The sequence below is a fragment of the Schistocerca serialis genome, chromosome 6 (assembly GCF_023864345.2).
Source record: "Schistocerca serialis cubense isolate TAMUIC-IGC-003099 chromosome 6, iqSchSeri2.2, whole genome shotgun sequence".
Taxonomy (NCBI): domain Eukaryota; kingdom Metazoa; phylum Arthropoda; class Insecta; order Orthoptera; family Acrididae; genus Schistocerca; species Schistocerca serialis.
Window position 1 is genome coordinate 342,349,504 of NC_064643.1, and position 18,915 is coordinate 342,368,418.

General features: G+C 42.7%; 1 pseudogene; it reads left to right on the top strand.

Annotated features, from left to right (window-relative positions):
- Positions 1-2,352: 2,352 nt before the first annotated feature.
- LOC126485407 (5S ribosomal RNA) lies at positions 2,353-2,470 on the top strand (annotated as a pseudogene).
- Positions 2,471-18,915: the final 16,445 nt, after the last annotated feature.

Genomic DNA, 18,915 nt, shown 5'->3' on the forward strand with positions numbered 1-18,915 from the left:
GGTGGTTTATGGACTTGCTATATTCTCCCCAAGACTCTTCAATGGTGATGGTGCACCTGCACAGTCGCAGTAGATGGCTGCTAGCCGTCTCTACATAGACTATAGTGGATCTGCATCTTTGATGGCCCACCAATACCATTATCTCTACAAGGACTACAGTGGGTCTGCATCTTTGATGGCCCACCAATACCATTATCTCTACAAGGACTGCAGTGGGTCTGCACCTCTGGTGGCCCACCAATACCATAATCTCCACTAGGACTACAGCGGGTCTGCTCCGTGATGACCTACCTACCATTATTCTTCAACTTCGACTGACTCTGCTGTGGGTTTGCTATGTTATGGCCTATTACCTGTCTGCAAGTAAAGAGTCAGCACTGTCTTTCCGTCGGAAGGACAACAATACTTCAAGACTGCATGGAAATCCACTACTTCCGTGTGCATTTGCTTTTACTGCTCAGACTTTGAGAAAAACACTGCAATTTTACTGTGATGAACGATCAGGACTGTCTTTATGGACTGTGAGAAAATTTTAGCTTTTGACCAACATTGTATCGATAACTGTGTGCATTTGATTTTTTTGTTATTGTAATCATGAAAATTTTTTTCAAATCTCTATTGGCCACTGCCCAAAACAATTTGTAAAATTTTTTGTGGGGAGGATGGGGGCTATGTGAGTTGGCTGTTTAGGTTTTTATATTGGTAACGCCACGTAGCGCTCTGTATGAAAATCACTGGCTGTGCTGTGTGCAGTCTGTGGCTGGTTTGCATTGTTGTTGGCTATTGCAGTGTTGGGCAGTTGGCTGTTGACAGCGTGTAGCGTTGCGCAGTTGGAGGTGAGCCGCCAGCAGTGGTGGATGTGGGGAAGTGAGATGGCGGATTTTTGAGAATGGATAATCTGGAGGTGTGTCCATCAGAAACAGTACATTTGTAAGAATGCATGTCATGTACTGCTATATATATTATGACTACTAAGGTAAATACATTGTTTGTTCTCTATTAAAATCTTTCATTTGCTAACTGTGCCTATCAGTAGTTAGTGCGTTCAGTAGTTTGAATCTTTTATTTAGCTGGCAGTAGTTCGATTAACGAAGATTTTTATGAGATAAGTGATTTGTGAAACGTATAGGTTAATGTTAGTTAGGGCCATTCTTTTGTAGGGATTTTTGAAAGTCAGATTGCGTTGCGCTAAAAAATATTGTGTGTCAGTTTAAATGCTGTCATATATAATTTTTCTAAGGGGACGTTTCAGTGTACGCGTACGTGGAGAACTTGTTTGCGCAGCAATCGCCAACATAGTGTAGCTGAGTGGAATAAGGGGAACCAGCCCGCATTCGCTGAGGCAGATGGAAAACTGCCTAAAAACCATACACAAACTGGCCTGATCACCGGACCACAACACAAGTCCGCCGGGCGGATATTCGTGCCGGGGACCAGGTGCTCCTTCCCACTCCGGAAAATTTTTTTTAATCTCATTTTGTTTGCTTTTGTTCGTTGCATCTGCTCGGGGTGGACGTCGCAAGACATCCGTTTAAGTTCGTTTTTGATCCATTAACTCAGTTTTTTTATTTACAGAGGGCAGCTAACCTTCTGACCAACCATGCTGAGCTACCGTGCCAGCAACCACTCGGCTAACCCGGCCGGCTTAATATTTCTGTTACTCCTCATTACTAAAATCTTTCCTCAGTTTACTCCGAATACACATTATGAGTGCAAGATAGCTTCCAAACATGTCAACCAAAAATAATCTCCCCAGTGCTGGTGCCTGTAAGAAATCACAAAGGAAAGGGGAAAACCAAAGACTTTGGATCATACAATGTTGGCTTTCACAGCCTTCACTTAAAACTTCCGGACAGATTGGTCATGGTCGATGCATAACACTTTTCTCTAAGGTTTCATGTCTGACTGCGTGAGACATTGTCATCGGTACAGCAGCTTTCCTCTGAAGATGGTTCCCCGCAGTCGGAGATGAAATGTTAGGAGGATGAAACTTCCTGACAGGTTAAAACTGGGTGCCGGACCGAGACTCGAACTCGGGACCTTTGCCTTTCACGGGCAAGTGCTCTACTTTTCTATTCATTGACCACGGGTTATGAGTCCAGAAGTCTTCTTCTTCTTCTTCTTCTTCTTCTTCTTCTGCTGCTGCTTATCTATTAATGGAGATTGGCGACCACATGTTGCATTTCTCTTCTGTGAACGGCAGTATATAGCTGGTCTACACTTCGCAGTCCTGTCCACTGATTTATATTGTCCAACCGGGATGTTCTTCTTCGCCCTTGTCTTCTTTTTCCTTCAATCTTCCCTATTACTAACTGCTGAAGGTTATATTTGGTGTTGCATACTATATGTTCTGGCAATGGCTTTGCCGCAGTGGATACACCGGTTCCCGTGAGATCACCGAAGTTAAGCACTGTCGGGCGTGGTCGGCACTTGGATGGGTGACCATCCAGGCCGCCATGCGCTGTTGCCATCTTTCGGGGCGCACTCAGCTTCGTGATGCCAATTGAGGAGCTACTCGACCGAATAATAGCGGCTTCGGTCAAGAATACCATCTTATAATTGGGAAAGCGGTGTGCTGACGCCGCGCCCATCCTATCCGCATCCCCATCTGAGGATGACATGGCGGTCGGATGGTCGCGGTAGGCCACTCGTGGCCTGAAGACGGAGTGCTTTTTTACTATATGTTCTAGGTATCAGTTTTTCTTCTTTTAAGCACTGTGAACATTTCATCTACATCTACATTTATACTCCGCAAGCCACCAAACGCTGTGTGGCGGAGGGCACTTTACGTGCCACTGTCATTACCTCTCTTTCCTGTTCCAGTCGCGTATCGTTCTCGAGAAGAACGACTGCCGGAAAGCCTCCGTGCGCGCTGCTTGTTCGTTCGTTACAGTACTTCGGTGTTGGTTATTCTTGCAGCCCACGGTATTTTAAGCATTCTGCCATAAATCCACATTTAAAAGGCCTCTAACTTCTTCGTTGTTGTCATATTTAGTGTCCATCCTTCAGAGCCATATAAAAGCACGGACCACATGTAGCATTTTACAAATCGGACTCTAAGGTTTAGGTCTGGGCTTGTAAGAATATTCTTAAATTTTATGAAGGCGTTTCGGGCGTTCTCTGTGCGGCATTTTATTTCCATGTCTGTTCGCCAGTCTTCACAAAGCCAGGTTACGAGGTATTTAAACTTGTTGGCTCTTTGTATTACAGACCCTTGAAATCGTAGATTTGCGTCTTTAAATGAGTACTTAGGGCAATGTGATATTTCCCCTCACATAGACTTTCGTTTTAAGAAAACAACTTCCATTTCTGATGAAATATAGGTGTTGTCCAAATGGGAGAGGTAGCCATTGATGCATTCTTCGATGTCATCTCAGTATTCAGAAGTTCAACAACCTAGACGGTTTCACATTTCCACATGTGAGCTCGACATCATTGTTTTATTTACTTATTTTACTTGGATCTGCTCATAGCCCCTGTTGGACCATGCTCACCATTGTTGTATAACATTTTTATTTAGAGACATCTGCCACTCTCTGAACCTAAATTATCAGTGACAACTGACATTAGTAATTTCAACGTCCGTTGGTGACTGCGTCAGTAGTACTCCTCATTGCACCTTGGAACACGCATTAAGCCATTTAGATAACATGGGACAATGACCCCGTAACTAAATCCGTGATAGCGGCTCATGCCTTTGGTAGTTAATTCGCGTGCCGTGGTTTTAATTTTTAGTATTGAGATTTCTGAAATTAGTAAGTCAGTAGCACAGTTCTTATACGGTTTAGCATAGAAAACCAGTTATACCAGTCTCTGAGAGACTACAATAAAACAGTTAACGTGCCAAATTGGACTCTCAATTTTACAAGCAATTCAACAGCTTCAGTATACGAGGGGCGTTCAGTAAGGAATGCAATATATTTTTATTGTGAAACCAGGTTGCTTTATTCAGGATTCCAGTACACCGTGTTATTCCCCACTAATTTGGCTGCAACACCCTATTTTTCAACATAATCTTCGTCCAATGCACTGGCCTTACGCCACTTTACGGGGAGGGCCTGCATCACCGCTCGGTATCACTGGAAGTGATGAACCAACATTAAGCAACTCCAGACAGATAGTCCTTCGTTCCTTCTTATGGTATTCCGTTAGGCGGAGAGGAACCCAGCGGGAACACACCTTTTGTTACCCCAACTGGTGAACGAGTGTGCCAGCACTACAGACAGAGATGTGTAGCGAGGTGTTAGATAGGGATCCGTCGATCGCTTCGAATGAGTGTGTACACACGTTCCAACACTACAAGAGTCTCAGCTGTGTGCGGCCGGCCGGCACGCTGGACATGGGATAGATTTGCGCGACCTTCTTGAGATGATGATCGACGTCTCGCCCAACGACTTGCCGCGTCTTTTTTTTTCTTTTCACTGCCAGGTTTCCGCAGATATTCTGAAAGTGCTTATGAATATTTTCGTTGTTCCGATGTTTCGCAGAAAAATACCAGACGATGGCAGCTTTCTGTCTGGAATGCGCCGTTTTGAAGTCTACGTATAGCGCCGCAACCTATCGGAACATCATGAAGCTGTAAGGGCTGAAGCGGCTATGTTCGTCAATGTCCCACAAAAAATTTCGCATTTTTTTCAACTGAAACTGGCGTTACTTATTCAACCTCACTCTTATTTCAATTTGAGTATTTCTCTCAGTACGTATTCTTAAGAGAGGCACTACATATCCCCATAAGCTCTCCATTCGCCATACCTAGTATTTGACGGCCCATTTAAAACCGCTTCTTAGTATTACCTCTTAATACTCAAATGATGTAACGCGGTCAAGGCTCAAGATCCTGAGTAATGACTTCGTAATCTTGTACTATCGGTTTCATTTCCTTTCCTATAGGTTTTATCTTACGTTTATTCAAATTTAAAGAGGGCTGCCGTTCACTGCACATGGTGAAAATTTTGTTCAAAAAGTTCAAATGTGTGCTAAACCCATGACCGAGGGACGACTCGAACCTCCGCCGGAATCAGCCGCACAGTCCATGACTGCAGCGCCTTAGACCGCTGGGGAAATTTTGTCCAAGTCTTTCTGCACTTCCTTAAAATCGTCCAAAGACCGTTTTTTTCAGTCGACGACAGCATCTTCAGCGGACAATCAATTAGTACTGCTGATTCTGTGTGCCACATGGTGTCTCCATCTGTCTTATAGAAAAAGAGCTGCTAATCAAAACTTCTTTATTGCGACTGGTTTCAGTCATCAGTCATGTCATTGTTGTCTAGTAGTTACTACTTACAATATAATATATTTTAATATACGGCAATAGTAACTTGCGATGGATTTTATCCTGTTTGAGCTATAGGTTTTACATCGTAAGCTGTTTTAAATATCTGAGGATACCTGATAACTTTAAGACCGAAACCGCTTATAATAAAGAAACAGTGGCAGCTCTGGGCGCCGAATCACGTTGTTTTTTTAATAACTTACGAGGTTTGTCTTTCATCCAGATCGAACCGCAGACCCCTTCCTCCCCCCCTCCCCCCCCCCCCCCCCACTCCACGAACTGGGAAGGGGTGATGCCCCAGTGGCTGTACTCGGCACGGGGCAGCATCCCGTATCGGCAGAGGGTGCCGTGTGTCGGCAGAGGCGGCTGATTTACTGCGACGGCCTCTTAAGAGCGTTTTCGGGTCTGCTGGCGCCGCACCCTCACCAAAGCCCAGGGCTCCCACCGGCTCAGCTCCCAGGTAAACGTGGGAGGGGATCCCCATCGCTTGTCGCGCCGCTCCGTCTGATCAAAACTACTCGGTGTCTCACACTTCGTGCCTTGCAACTGATTTCTTGGTATCATTGACTCTGAAAATCACGATTCGATCACTTCCCTATAGAAATACCATTATATACGACTCCAGCTGATGTTTCCTGCAAATTATAATCGAGGTGAAATGTAAGAAACGCAATTGGATTGGATACTGAAGCCTTCTAGGCACATAATGTGGTTCCTTTGACGTATCATAATGATACCGTACCTACTACAGTAAATTTTCAAGTTTTATAAAGACAGGGTCTTCGGCTCCCATCCCTGAGACAAAGGTAATAAGAAATCCGAAATATCGATCCATGCCTTGGCGAACTCTGTGAGTGTAGTGGCTCAACGTAAATTATCATTTACACTTTATATACGGATCAGTAAGTGAGGACGTTTTTTCTACTATAAAAAGACGATGCCAAAAACAAAAGCCTCCTTAATCCCTCCAAAACAAACCCACCTCGAAAAAAATTTTTATGAACAGACTGCAAGGCGTACCTCTCTTCCATATCAGATCTGGCAATGATAAGAGTCAACGGTAAACCTCTGTGTCCAAGACTTATAAACAACTGGGCTGAAAGCTTCGTGGACGTTATTAGACCTCAATCGGCAGGAAGAGAAACAAAGTGGCTTTGAGCACTATGGGACTTAACATCCGAGGTCATCGGTCCCCTAGAAATTAGAACTACTTAAACCTAACTAACCTAAGGACATCACACACACACCCATTCCCGAGGCAGGATTCGAACCTGCGACCGTAGAGGTCACGTGGTTCCACACTGAAGCGCCTAGAACCGCTCGGCCACACCGGCCGGCTGGAAGAGAAACATTATAGTTTGAAAATAGTATTCACCAAGAATTAAAGACGTCTAGAGAATTATTTAAGAAACTGTTTACAATTCAAGCAGATCAGATATATTTAGTACCATTATTCATATGCTGCAATAGGAAGATGATGTCTACATGTATACAGAAATTGTCAGCTATGAGCCGGCCGCGGTGGCCGTGCGGTTCTGGCGCTGCAGTCCGGAACCGCGAGGCTGCTACGGTCGCAGGTTCGAATCCTGCCTCGGGCATGGGTGTGTGTGATGTCCTTAGGTTAGTTCGGTTTAAGTAGTTCCCAGTTCTAGGGGACTTATGACCTAAGATGTTGAGTCCCATAGTGCTCAGAGCCATTTGAACCATTTTTGTCAGCTACGACATGTGTTGCTCATGAATACTGCAGGTTATACTGAATGGTCCCTGACAGCTTCAAAATTTCTATGGTTCTCTTTACACGAAAAGGGCGAAAGTACTCATGCGATAACACCGGGACCTTTCAAATTTAATGTTCGAACACCATCAAAAGCATTCTGGCGTCTTCTGGACAAAAAAATATCCTGGACCGAACATGCGTATCATATTGTTACGAAAACAGAAAGAACACCGAATGTCTAACGCACATGTTTAGTGGGGGACCCAACCGAGCGTCCTTATCATCTTTTACTGAGTTGGATACGCCCTGCAATGGACTACAGAAAGTTTCTTCTTGGAAATGTTCAAAATGGTTCAAATGGCTCTGAGCACTATGGGATTTAACTGCTGTGGTCATGAGTCCCCTAGAACTTAGAACTACTTAAACCCAACTAACCTAAGGACATCACATACATCCATGCCCGAGGCAGGATTCGAACCTGCGACCGTAGCGGTCGCGCGGTTCCAGACTGTAGCGCCTAGAACCGCTCGGCCACTCCCGCCAGCTCTTGGAAATGTCATGCAGTATGTACTACAAAAACAAAATGTACTTCAGTATCGGGCGATCAGGCAGTGCCCAGGAGCAATGATGCCTTCACCAACTAATGTCTTGATAATGGAAAAGAAATAACTTCCGCAGAGAAGCGGTAACTAAAAAGTTTCTGCTTCAAAGACCTATAATAATTTGTCATCCTCTCACGGTTAAAGCTCAGTATTTGGCAGAAGGAGAGTACCCAGAAGAAAGCAAACGGACACTACTGTCAAAAGGCTGTCTCAGATTCACGTTCCCTTTCACTCGGAAGGACAGAATGTTACCAGTGTTTATTAAAAATTATGAAAAATCTGTATGTCAACCTGACGTCTTTTATAGCCAGTCACATTGGGTCAACGCTTTAGTGTTAATGATGATGTAATAAATTCAAATGGTTCAAATGGCTCTGAGCACTATGGGACTTAACAGCTGTGGTCATCAGTCCCCTAGAACTTAGAACTACTTATACCTAACTAACCTAAGGACATCACACACATCCGTGCCCGAGGCAGGATTCGAACCTGCGACCGTAGGATGTAATAAATTACCTGGGAAGCAGATGGCCACATATTCACTGACAAGGAAGTCAGCTGTGCATATTATTGTCGAGCGATGCACACAGCGAAAAAAAATTCATTACCACAATTAAGTAGTGTTTACATTGGAGAAGTAACAGCAATCAAAATATGTATGTATGTGTATGAAATCTTATGGGACTTAACTGCTAGGGTCATCACTTCCTAAGCTTACACACTACTTAACCTAAATTATCCTATGGACAAACACACACACCCATGCCGAGGGAGAACTCGAATCTCCGCCGGGACCAGCCGCACAGTCCATGAATGCAGCGCCTTGGACCGCTCGGCTAATCCCGCGTGGCAAACAAAATAAGAAATTTTGTCCGGGACCGAATAACAAAACAAAACATAAATCTGACCGACACTAAAAGGGTTTTGGAACAGCCACATTTATAGCGTGAAGGAATTTGAAGTGAAAGTCGACAGAGAAAATTAAACCTTTGATCTAATGCGGTTAAAAGGGCACTCAGGTATTCGGCACAGTGAAGTAGTAGATGGTCTCGGAAAAGACGCACCAGAGAAAGGAATCCAATATTGAATATTGATACAGGTTTCAATTTCGACTTTTTCCATGATTCAAGGAAAGATGCTTACCAGGTACAGGAACACCAGTGGCTAATACTGCAGTAGAAAAAGTGGTCTTCGTTCGCTTCAGAACAGTCGAATCTTATGAGTAGACAAGTAACCTCAATTGTTGGTGTAAGATTGTACCACGCATGTTTCCCTGAACACCTCTACAGGCTTGGGGGGATACACTGTCCCAAGTGTAGCGAACATCCGGAAGTCAACACGAAGAGAATTACATCATTTTTGAAAGTTCTTAATATGCATCACACAAAAATAAACTGTGGAGAAACATTGCAAAAATGAAGGTTATTGCCAATAAATATCAAATCTCCGAGAGATCGGAAAAACATCGAAATTAACAATTTAACGACGAATGGTTCAAATGTCTCTGAGCACCATGGGACATAACATCTGAGGTCATAAGTCTCCTAGAACTTAGAACTACTTAAACATAACTAATCTATGGACATCACACACATCCATGCCCGGGGCTGGATTCGAACCTGCGACCGTAGCGGTCGCGCGGTTCCATACTGAAGCGCCTAGAACCGCTCGGCCACACCGGCCGGTATTTAACGGCACGTTAATTGCAAAGATCGGATATAGATCCAACGTATCTCACTGGCCTCAATAAGCAGATCTGATGCCTGCATTGTTTCCAGAAAAAAATCAATAAACTAATAATAAAAACTAGTAGCAGACTGCTGCTTTCTGCCACTGGCATAAGTCATGGCAGCGAAATGATGTACATTGACCAGTTAGACCACTATGACAACCGATCTGCTATGGATATAAACCTGTCCAAGCGATACCAACGTCACCTGACGAGGAATGACTGCTAGTCAGATACCCATAAACGGTGTATGCAGTACCAGAGAGCGTGCTGTCCGTGTGAAAAATGGGGAAGGTGCGCTATATATCTGAGTCTGACCGAGCGCAGATTGTGGTGACCCGGAGGCTCCGCACGAGCCTTTCGGAAACTGGACGACTTGTCGGGTGTTCATGGAGTGTTGTGGTGAGTTTGTCCAACGCGTGGCGGAACCAAGGTTAAACCAAGTCCAGCTGCTCCAAAACGTATATTAAAATAAATTTCTCAGTAATGTATTACAGAATTTAAATTTTCAGAATGAATTTCTTATGTTTCCCACACGGATTTAAGTAATGCCTGTTAACATTTTTGGAACTCTTGATATTTGATGTCACGCGATGTTTTTCGAACAGGTAGAAGCTGCCTTGAAATCCCGCTAAACCCTCTGCAGAAGAGGTGTGTGGGGTGTGGTTTTCTCGGATTACAGCTCTTATGGGAGTCCCGGAGGCTCTGGTGTTTCAGCCTAAGGATGTCCTACTAACCTACACACAATTTTCACTTTCCACTGCTTACATCAAAAGGAAATAAATAGAGTCGCTGAAACTTCGCTAGCGAATATCTGTCTCTGTATACCTATATTATGCTTTGATGCGACGTTTAATATTATTGGTCTGATAATGATTTATTTGTGTCATTGGCCAATCTATCCACTGCTGTAATAAGTTTGCACATGTCTTGCCAGAGGGTACTGGAGTACAATAACAGTAAGGATTTCACGAATGAGTAGAGGAAAATGGGTGCGAAATGTACCCCTTGCGCGGAATATGTCAAGTTCCTGTAGTTTCCTTGCTTGCTGACTGCGGGTAATGTGCGATATTAGCAATTTTCTTTCTGTGAGTGTATTATGTACGAGTTTAGTTTTACTTTCTTGCGAATAACAGCAGCTTGCCACGAGTTCAAAAATTACAAAATATTTTGGCGCTCGCTGTATTGCAATAGTCAGAGTAACGAAGATTTTTGTGAGGTGATTTATGAAAGGTATAGGTTATTGTTAGTCAGAGCCATTCTTTTGCAGGGATTTTTGAAAGTCAGATTGCGTTGCGCTAAAAATATTGTGTGTCAGTTTAGTGTTGATCAGAATAAGTAAAGAGCGAAATGTCTGAGTACGTTCAGTTCTACTCAGTAATTCAATAATTTTTCTAAGGGGATGTTTCATACACGTAACGACAGGATACACAATATGTTATCGGCGGCACTGCTCATTTTTCAATTACTTCTTGACGCACTTCCTCTGAATCATTTACTTATTTTATCATTTTACTGTAATAGCACTTGTAGCAACACTTCAACTTCCATACTAACAATGCCTCTCACATTCAGAGCTACACACTACGCAACATAACAGTTCCGTGTCCCATGCTCGACTCTACAGACGCGGCTGCCCGCAAAGATACACCGCAACCAAGCCAGGGATATGACAGTACGCTTACATGTTTACTCCATGTTTACAGAAAGTATTAAATACAGCAACAGAGCTGGCATTGCTGCATTTAGTGAAGTGTTTTCTGTCTTATGGTGTCTTTGTTTTCGTAAGTTTACTTATTATGCGTAAAGGAGTGAGAAAAAGTTCTTTGAACATGTCGCTTTCAAGTAAAACACAAAGAAGATAAAACTTTAGTTAATGAAATCGCACCTCCTTTCCTGTCTGTATCGGTGCCACGTAATTGGGAAATGTGCAGGGCTGATATTTAAGATTCCTCTGCAACCGCCACCGTTGGCTCGATGTCTTCAAGTAGTAAACATTGTAATTCTGCAAACACCAACTAGGAGACTAGAAGGAAAAGCAGAAGCAAAAGCTAACGAGCCATAGAAAAATCCTTTGTAGTCTGAAAATAAGTCACTGCATACTGTAAAACGTGAAAATAATGAGTAGTTACAACATTATCTCACCTTTTAATTGCCCAAATAAAAGGAGCAGACTGTCGATGGTAAAGATCAAAGATGTATACATGGGTGTTGCAGGTACTTTTATTTTATCTTTAATCGACTGCAGTATTTCGTCGATTCACTGATGACTTGAAAGAGTACAGAAGAATCTACGGAGTGTCGTCATGAATTGTAAATACAATGTCATAGTTATAAGGCGTAAGATGGAAAGATACAGAGCATGTAACACTGCACAGACGTCCTAAACAAAGTCTTAACATCCAGTAAAGAGCAGAAAGTTCTGAAATTCCCGTATTAGCGCCACGTTCAGCTGACATGCGTTGGCTTTACAGCACAAAAAAGAAAGCAAATTCATTAGGATAAAGAAGCCATTTAAAGGAGTCTACTAAAGTAAGATAAAGAGAAGGGCAAAGGGACAGAATTAGCAACAAAGATGTAAGATGAGAGAGAAAAAAGGTCAAAGGTAGCATTCATCCACGCTAAAACAGTAAATCAGCGCTGGACAGACTACGCCGTGAGATCAGATAACGGAACAAGCCAACCACACAATGGATACCTCTGGAGGAAAAATGAGATGGGGAAGACAAAGAAGAAGGCATGGCGAGATAAGGCCAACGTGATTAGGACACATCGCAGCAGTCAGGACCAACGACATAACAGAGACAGAGGCCAACGAGAACAGATAGCAAACTACAGTGCGTAGCACTGTAGCACTGATGACCAACATTTCAGGATTGCTAACCCATAACTAAAAAGATAAAGTACCTGTGACTAGTCAATGTGCTTCCTCTGTTTGGAAAGCTGGTATTATCCGCAGACATACTTTACGTTCACTTAATTGTATTACAGGAGTGTAATTTACCGGAATGAATGGAAACATAGACAGTACTACTCGTTTTGTTAGTGAAAAAACTCACGTTGTGGCTACCAAGTCTATATCTACAGGGATACTCTGCAAATCACATTCAAGTGCCTGGCAGAGGGCTCATCGAACTACCTTCACAATTCTCTATTACTCCAATCCCGTATAGTGTGCGGAAAGAACGAACACCTGTATCTCTCCGTACGAGCTCTGATGTCCCTTATTTTATCGTGCTGATCGTTTCCCCCTATGTAGGTCAGTGTCAACAAAATATTTTCGCAATCGGAGGAAAATTTGTTGATTGGAATTTCGTAAGAAGATACAGTCGCAACGAGAAACCTTTCTTTTAATTATCTCCAGCCAAATCCTGTGTCATTTCTGTGACACTCTCTCCCATATTTCGTGATAATACAGAAAGTTCTGACATTCTTTGAACTTTTTCGATGTACTCCGTCCTAACCCACTCGGCTCAGCAGTATTCTTAAAAGAGGGTGGACAAGGGTAGTGTAGGGAGTCTCCTTAGTAGATCTGTTACATTTTCTGAGTGTCCTCTCAATAAAACGCGGTCCTTGGTTAGTCTTCACCACGACATTTTCTGTGTGTACCTTCCAATTTAAATTGTTCGTAATTGTAATTCCTAGGTATTTAGCTGAATTTACGGCCTTTAGATTTGACTGACCTATCATGTAACCTAAGTTTAACGGATTCCTTTTAGCATTCATGTGGATGACCTCACACTTTTCGTTATTTAGGTTCAACTGACAATTTTCGCACCATTCAGGTATCTTTCCTAAATCGTTTTGCAATTTGTTTTGATCTTCTGATGACGTTACTAGTCGATAAACGAGAGCGGCCTTTGGAAACAACCTAAGGCTGTTGCTCAGATTGTCTCCCAAATCGTTTATATAGATAAGCAACAACAAAGGGCCTATAACACTACCTTGGGGAACGCCTGAAATCACTTTTGTTTTACTCGATGACTTTCCGTCAATTACTACGAATTATGACTCTCTGAAAGGAGAGTAATATAACTACAAAACTGAGACGATATTCCATAAGCATGCAATTTCACTACAAACCGATTGTGTGGTACAGTGCCAAAAGCCTTCCGGAAATCCAGAAATACGGAATCAATCTGAAATCTCTCGTCAATAGCACTCAATACTTCATGCGAATAAAGAACTAGTTGTGTTTCACAAGAACGATGATTTCTAAATCGACGTTGGCTGTGTGTCAATAGACCGTTCTCTTCTAGGCAATCCATAATGTCCGAATACAATATATGTTCCAAAATCCTGCTGCATCTCAACGTTAACGATATGGGCCTGTAATTTAGTGGATTACTCCTACTACCTTTCTTGAATATTTGTGTGACCTGTGCAACTTTCCAGTTTTTGGGTACGGATCTTTTCTCGAGCGAACGGTTGTATATGATTGTTAAGTATGGAGCTACTGCATTAGGATACTCTGAAAGGAACCTAATTGGTATACAGTGTGGAAATATGTTTATTTTGCATATAAAATAGTTATTTCCCTCACCTCTCAATTAAAGAAGATTGCGTCTGTTGGCCCGACACAAAAAAAAATGCAGAGAATTCAGGTTAGTTTACTTCACGTGGACTTAATGACATTTCAGGCCACGAGAAACAACTACTTCATTCCCTGTTCATAAATAAGCTGTGCTGCATTATTTATTGTTTTCAATAACTTTATTTTTATTCCATAGTTCAACAGTTTTGTACTTTCTAGCCTCTCTGCCAGCTTACTTAAGTCCCACATCAACTCGAATCTGTGTTTCTTTGTGCGGATCCATACAGATTACAAGTTCTTCTTTTTATTAGTATCATGCATTGCTATGAAGATCTAATCCAACAAACTAATGCACAGCGTTTTAACTTAAGAAATAGGGAACGAACCGGACCCGGATCGAAGGTGCATGCTGAGTTAAATACAGTAACACCGACTAGTCAGTGTGAAGTTTTTTAGGGCGCTTTCTCAAGATTTCTTAGGCAAATGCTATGCTGGTTCTTTACTTCCGCCTCAGAAAACACGATACACAAACAGTTAAAATTACGAAAAAATAAAGAACGAATAAACAAGTAGTGATTGTTGAAAATTCGGGCCTCACTGAAGTTGGAACTTGGATTACCTGCCTGCCCTTACAATTTCGGAAATATACCGCGTACCGCGTAAATGTGGGAAAGTGTGTGTTTGGATGACTGGAAGGTCCATCAGTACCATGATCACCGAGCAGAAACTACAATGCAGGTTGGGACAGGTGAAGAAATCGGTTGTACCAGAGCACGCTCTGCGTGAGACCTACCACATGATAAAATTCGCCAACATTGAGCTTCTCGCTGTGAAACTACCTCGCCAGATTGTTCAGAAAGGCCACAAAAATGCACAAACATGAGAATAGTTTGAACAGAAAAGAAGAAAGCCTCAAGATAAACGCATCCTGGAGTTCCATGCTCCAGAGAAGGCCGTTGCAGGTAACAAGGAGAGACCCACAGCGATAATGACCAAACAAGTACCATGAGACGCTGATGCGACAGCTGCATGTGATCTCTGGCTGCGATCTCGACTCCAGTCCGCAACCAGCAATGGAGCGTGAAACGCTGACGATTCCATACAATCGTACTGCTGAAACGTCATTAAACTCCTTCAAAAAACCGGCCGAAGAAGCCGAAACAGAAGCAGCAGGCAATACGTAACCCAAAGAGGCTGTACATGCGCATAAAAGATTTATCATAGTAAAATCGAATTCTTTTTTTTATAACCAAAGTTTTATAGTGAATTTTACCCCAAGATGCTATATTCATTCATGTAGATGATAAAACCTTGTGAAATAGGATTATTCTCTTTAGAAAAGAATGATCCTATTTCAGGGTTAAGAATGATCCTATTTCAGGGTTAAGAATGATCCTATTTCAGGGTCTTTCAAACACCCTATACCTTACCCTTACTAGAACCAGTCGGATGAGGTCTCAGTGCAAATAGCAACTGATTTGAAAGAACGATTGGTGATTGTAATAACAATGTTGCCGAGGGTATAAGGAACTCACCGTATATTTGCCATTGCGTTTCATACAATATTGTGGGGAAGTTAACTGTCAGGTCCGATTTCGTCACGTTACTTTCCTGAAATGACTTTTCAGTAAACAAAACGCACGAATTTGTTGAAAATATGACATCTAATGATGGGTAACACAAAAGATCGCAGGAGAAGATACGACTCAGAATAAAATGTTATGCTTTGGTGTAAACGAAAAATTAAATACACTAAGAGCCAAAGAAACTGGCACGCCTGCTTACTATCGTGCACGGCGTCCGTCAACACGCAGAGCTGCCGCAACACGACATACCATGGACTCGACTAATGCCTGAAGTAGAGCTGAAGGAATCGACTCCATGAATCCTGCAGGGCTCTTCACAAATCCGTAAGAGTACGAAGGGGCGGATATCTCTTCTGAACAGCACGTTGCACTTCATCCAAGATATGCTCAATAAAGTTCATCTATGGGGAGTTCGGTGGTCAGCGGAAGTGTGTGAACTCAGAAGAGTGTTCCTGGAGCCAGTCTGTAGCAATTCTGGACGTGTGAGGAGTCGCACTGTCATGCTGGTACTGCGTAAGTCCGTCCGAATGCACAATGGACATGAATGGATGCAGGTGACCAGGCAGGATCTTTACATACGTGTTACCTATCAGAGTCGTATGAAGACATATCACGAGTTCCTTATCACTCCATCTGCACACGCCCCACACCACAGCAGAGCCTCCGCCAGCTTGAAGAGTCCCCTGCTGACGCGCAGCGTCCATAGATTCATGACGTTGTCTCCATACACGTACACATCCATCCTTTCGATACAATTTGAAATGAGACTCGTCAGACCTGGGAACATGCTTCCAGTCATCAACAGTCCTATGAAGGTATTGACGGGCCCAGGCGAGGCGTAAAGCTTTGTGTCGTGTAGTCTTGAAGGGTACATGAGTAGGCCTTCGGCTCCGAAAGTCCATATCGATGATGTTTCGTTGAATGGTTTGCACGCTGACACTTGTTGATGACCCAGCATTGAAATCTCCACCAATTTGCGGAACTGTTGCACTTCTGTCACATTGAACGGTTCTCTTCAGTCGTCGTTGGTCCCGTTCTTGCAGAATGTTTTGCCGGAAGCCGGGACGCCGTACATTTGATATTCTACCGAATTCCTGATATTCACGGTACACACGTGAAATGCTCGTACGGGAAAATCACCACGTCATGGATACCTCAGAGATGCTGTGTCCCATCGCCCGTGCGCCGACTATAACACCACGTTCAAACTCACTTAAATCTTGATAATAGTAGCAGCAGTAATCGTTCCAATAACACCGCCAGGCACTTGATGTCTTATACCGGCGTTGCCGACCGCAGAGCTGTATCCTGCCTGTTTACGTATCTCTGTGTTTGAATAAGCATGCGACACTGTGCTGCGTCGCTTCATCGAGCAGGAGCGTCCGGATGGTGAGTCAACGGGCAGACACGGTGCGAGACCTTCGTGGCTTCCTTGGCTACCGTCCTTGGTGGAGCGGCCCTCAGGTAACGCAGCATGTTCATGACCGCTGGTGACGCTGCACTCGCAATATAAGCAGGTTTACAATCGCCATCACGACGGATGAAAATCCAATATTGAAAGGGGAGTAAGGCAACCTCAGCAGCTCTAGAGGAAACTTCCTGAACCTTAAACAGGAGAAACGGAAAAGGAAGATGTGCTAATGGAATAGTTATGGGCCACCACCTTCTTGATGAGTATATTGAACTGTCTTTCTCTAGTGTAGGCAAACAACGCATGGAAAATTTTAACAGATCTTATTTTAAAGTAAGGCTGAAATTCTACAGTGTTAAAAACTAACATAATGTATAACCAACCTATCGAACAGAGGACGGTAGAAATTAACAATGAGGGTACTGGAGAAGCTGATGAGGTTTTTTTATTTGTTGCAGTTGAACTTTTGATTTGTTAGGAGAAATAAGAAACTGCCTGCAGTGGGAGACGTAGTTCTGACTAATCAAAATGAATTAGAGGTGATAGGACACGTAGTTATGTGTTATAAACTTGACATGTTTGTCACTGATACTAAAAAGACAGTGTTTCATGAGTATACCTTAAGTAATGGTATACTGTGCTCTTAGTATCAGTGACAAACAGGTCAAGTTTGTAATCTACTAGGTGACCAACCTGGCAGAAGCTGGGTATTAGATTTGCCAATTTTCTATCAGCAACGAAAACAAAAAATGAACTGTGTTGCATAGAATCGAAACAATTTCATCTCTACGTATTCGTGGAAACACCTTTGAAATTTTGAAACAGTAACACAAAAAATATGCATTATCTACTAATGTATATGCGCAACATCCAAATTAAGAAACATAGTATGCAAAATACTAATTCTCGTAACCTAATGAAAACCAAAAAAATATAATTAAAGGTTCGCCAATTTCTTAAAAGATACGATTATGTGACAAAGAAAAAAATAGGTAGGGTAAGGCATTCACATGCAAAAGGATTTGGGTTCGAATCCTGTCAGGTGCTTCAAATTTTTGTATTTTTATAACTTTATCTAAGTGACTTCGATCATTATTTTTATTCAATTAATTTGTTTAAATATGTTTTTTATTTCTATTTCTTTGTCACATCATTTTAACCATCGTAAGAACTCGTTCATTTATTATCAGTTTTTCTTTGTATCGTTCTTTATGCTCTCGGAATATCTGCGAACGTCAATTGAATTACCGTTATCTATTATGATATTCAAATATTTGAAAACACCGATCCGAAACAAAAGAAATAATCTATTCGTAGTGACTGTGCAGTGGAGTTAAAAATGTATTTTTCGTTAGAAGATGTGCTTCTTTTACGGTAATCGTCATCCAAATATTTAAAACATAGCGTAAGTTCCTATTGTACTGCTGGAAAAATAACGCAAACATGTAAACGGAAGATGGTATTACACTACTAGGCATTAAAATTGCTACACCAAGAGAAAATGCAGATGATAAGCAGGTATTCATTGGACAAATATATTATACTAGAACTGACATGTGATTACATTTTCACGAAATTTGAGTGCATAGATCCTGAGAAATCAGTAACCAAAACACCCACCTCTCGCCATAATAACGGCCTTGATGCGCCTGGGCATTGAGTCAAACGAGCTTGGATGGCGTGTACAGGTACAGCTGCCCATGCAGCTTCAACACGATACCACGGTTCACCAAGAGTAGTGACTGGGTATTGTGACGAGCCAGTTGCTCGGCCACAATTGACCAGACGTTTTCAGTAGGTGAAAGATCTGGAGAATGGGCTGGCCGGGCAGCAGTCGAACATTTTCTGTATCCAGAAAGGCCCGTACGGGACCTGCAACATGCGGTCGTCCATTATCCTGCTGAAATGTAGGTTCATCAAGAGTAGTGACTGGGTATTGTGGCGAGCCAGTTGCTCGGCCACAATTGACCAGACGTTTTCAGTCGGTGAGAGATCTGCAGAATGTGCTGGCCAGGGCAGCAGTTTAACATTTTCTGTATCCAGAAAGGCCCGTACGGGACCTGC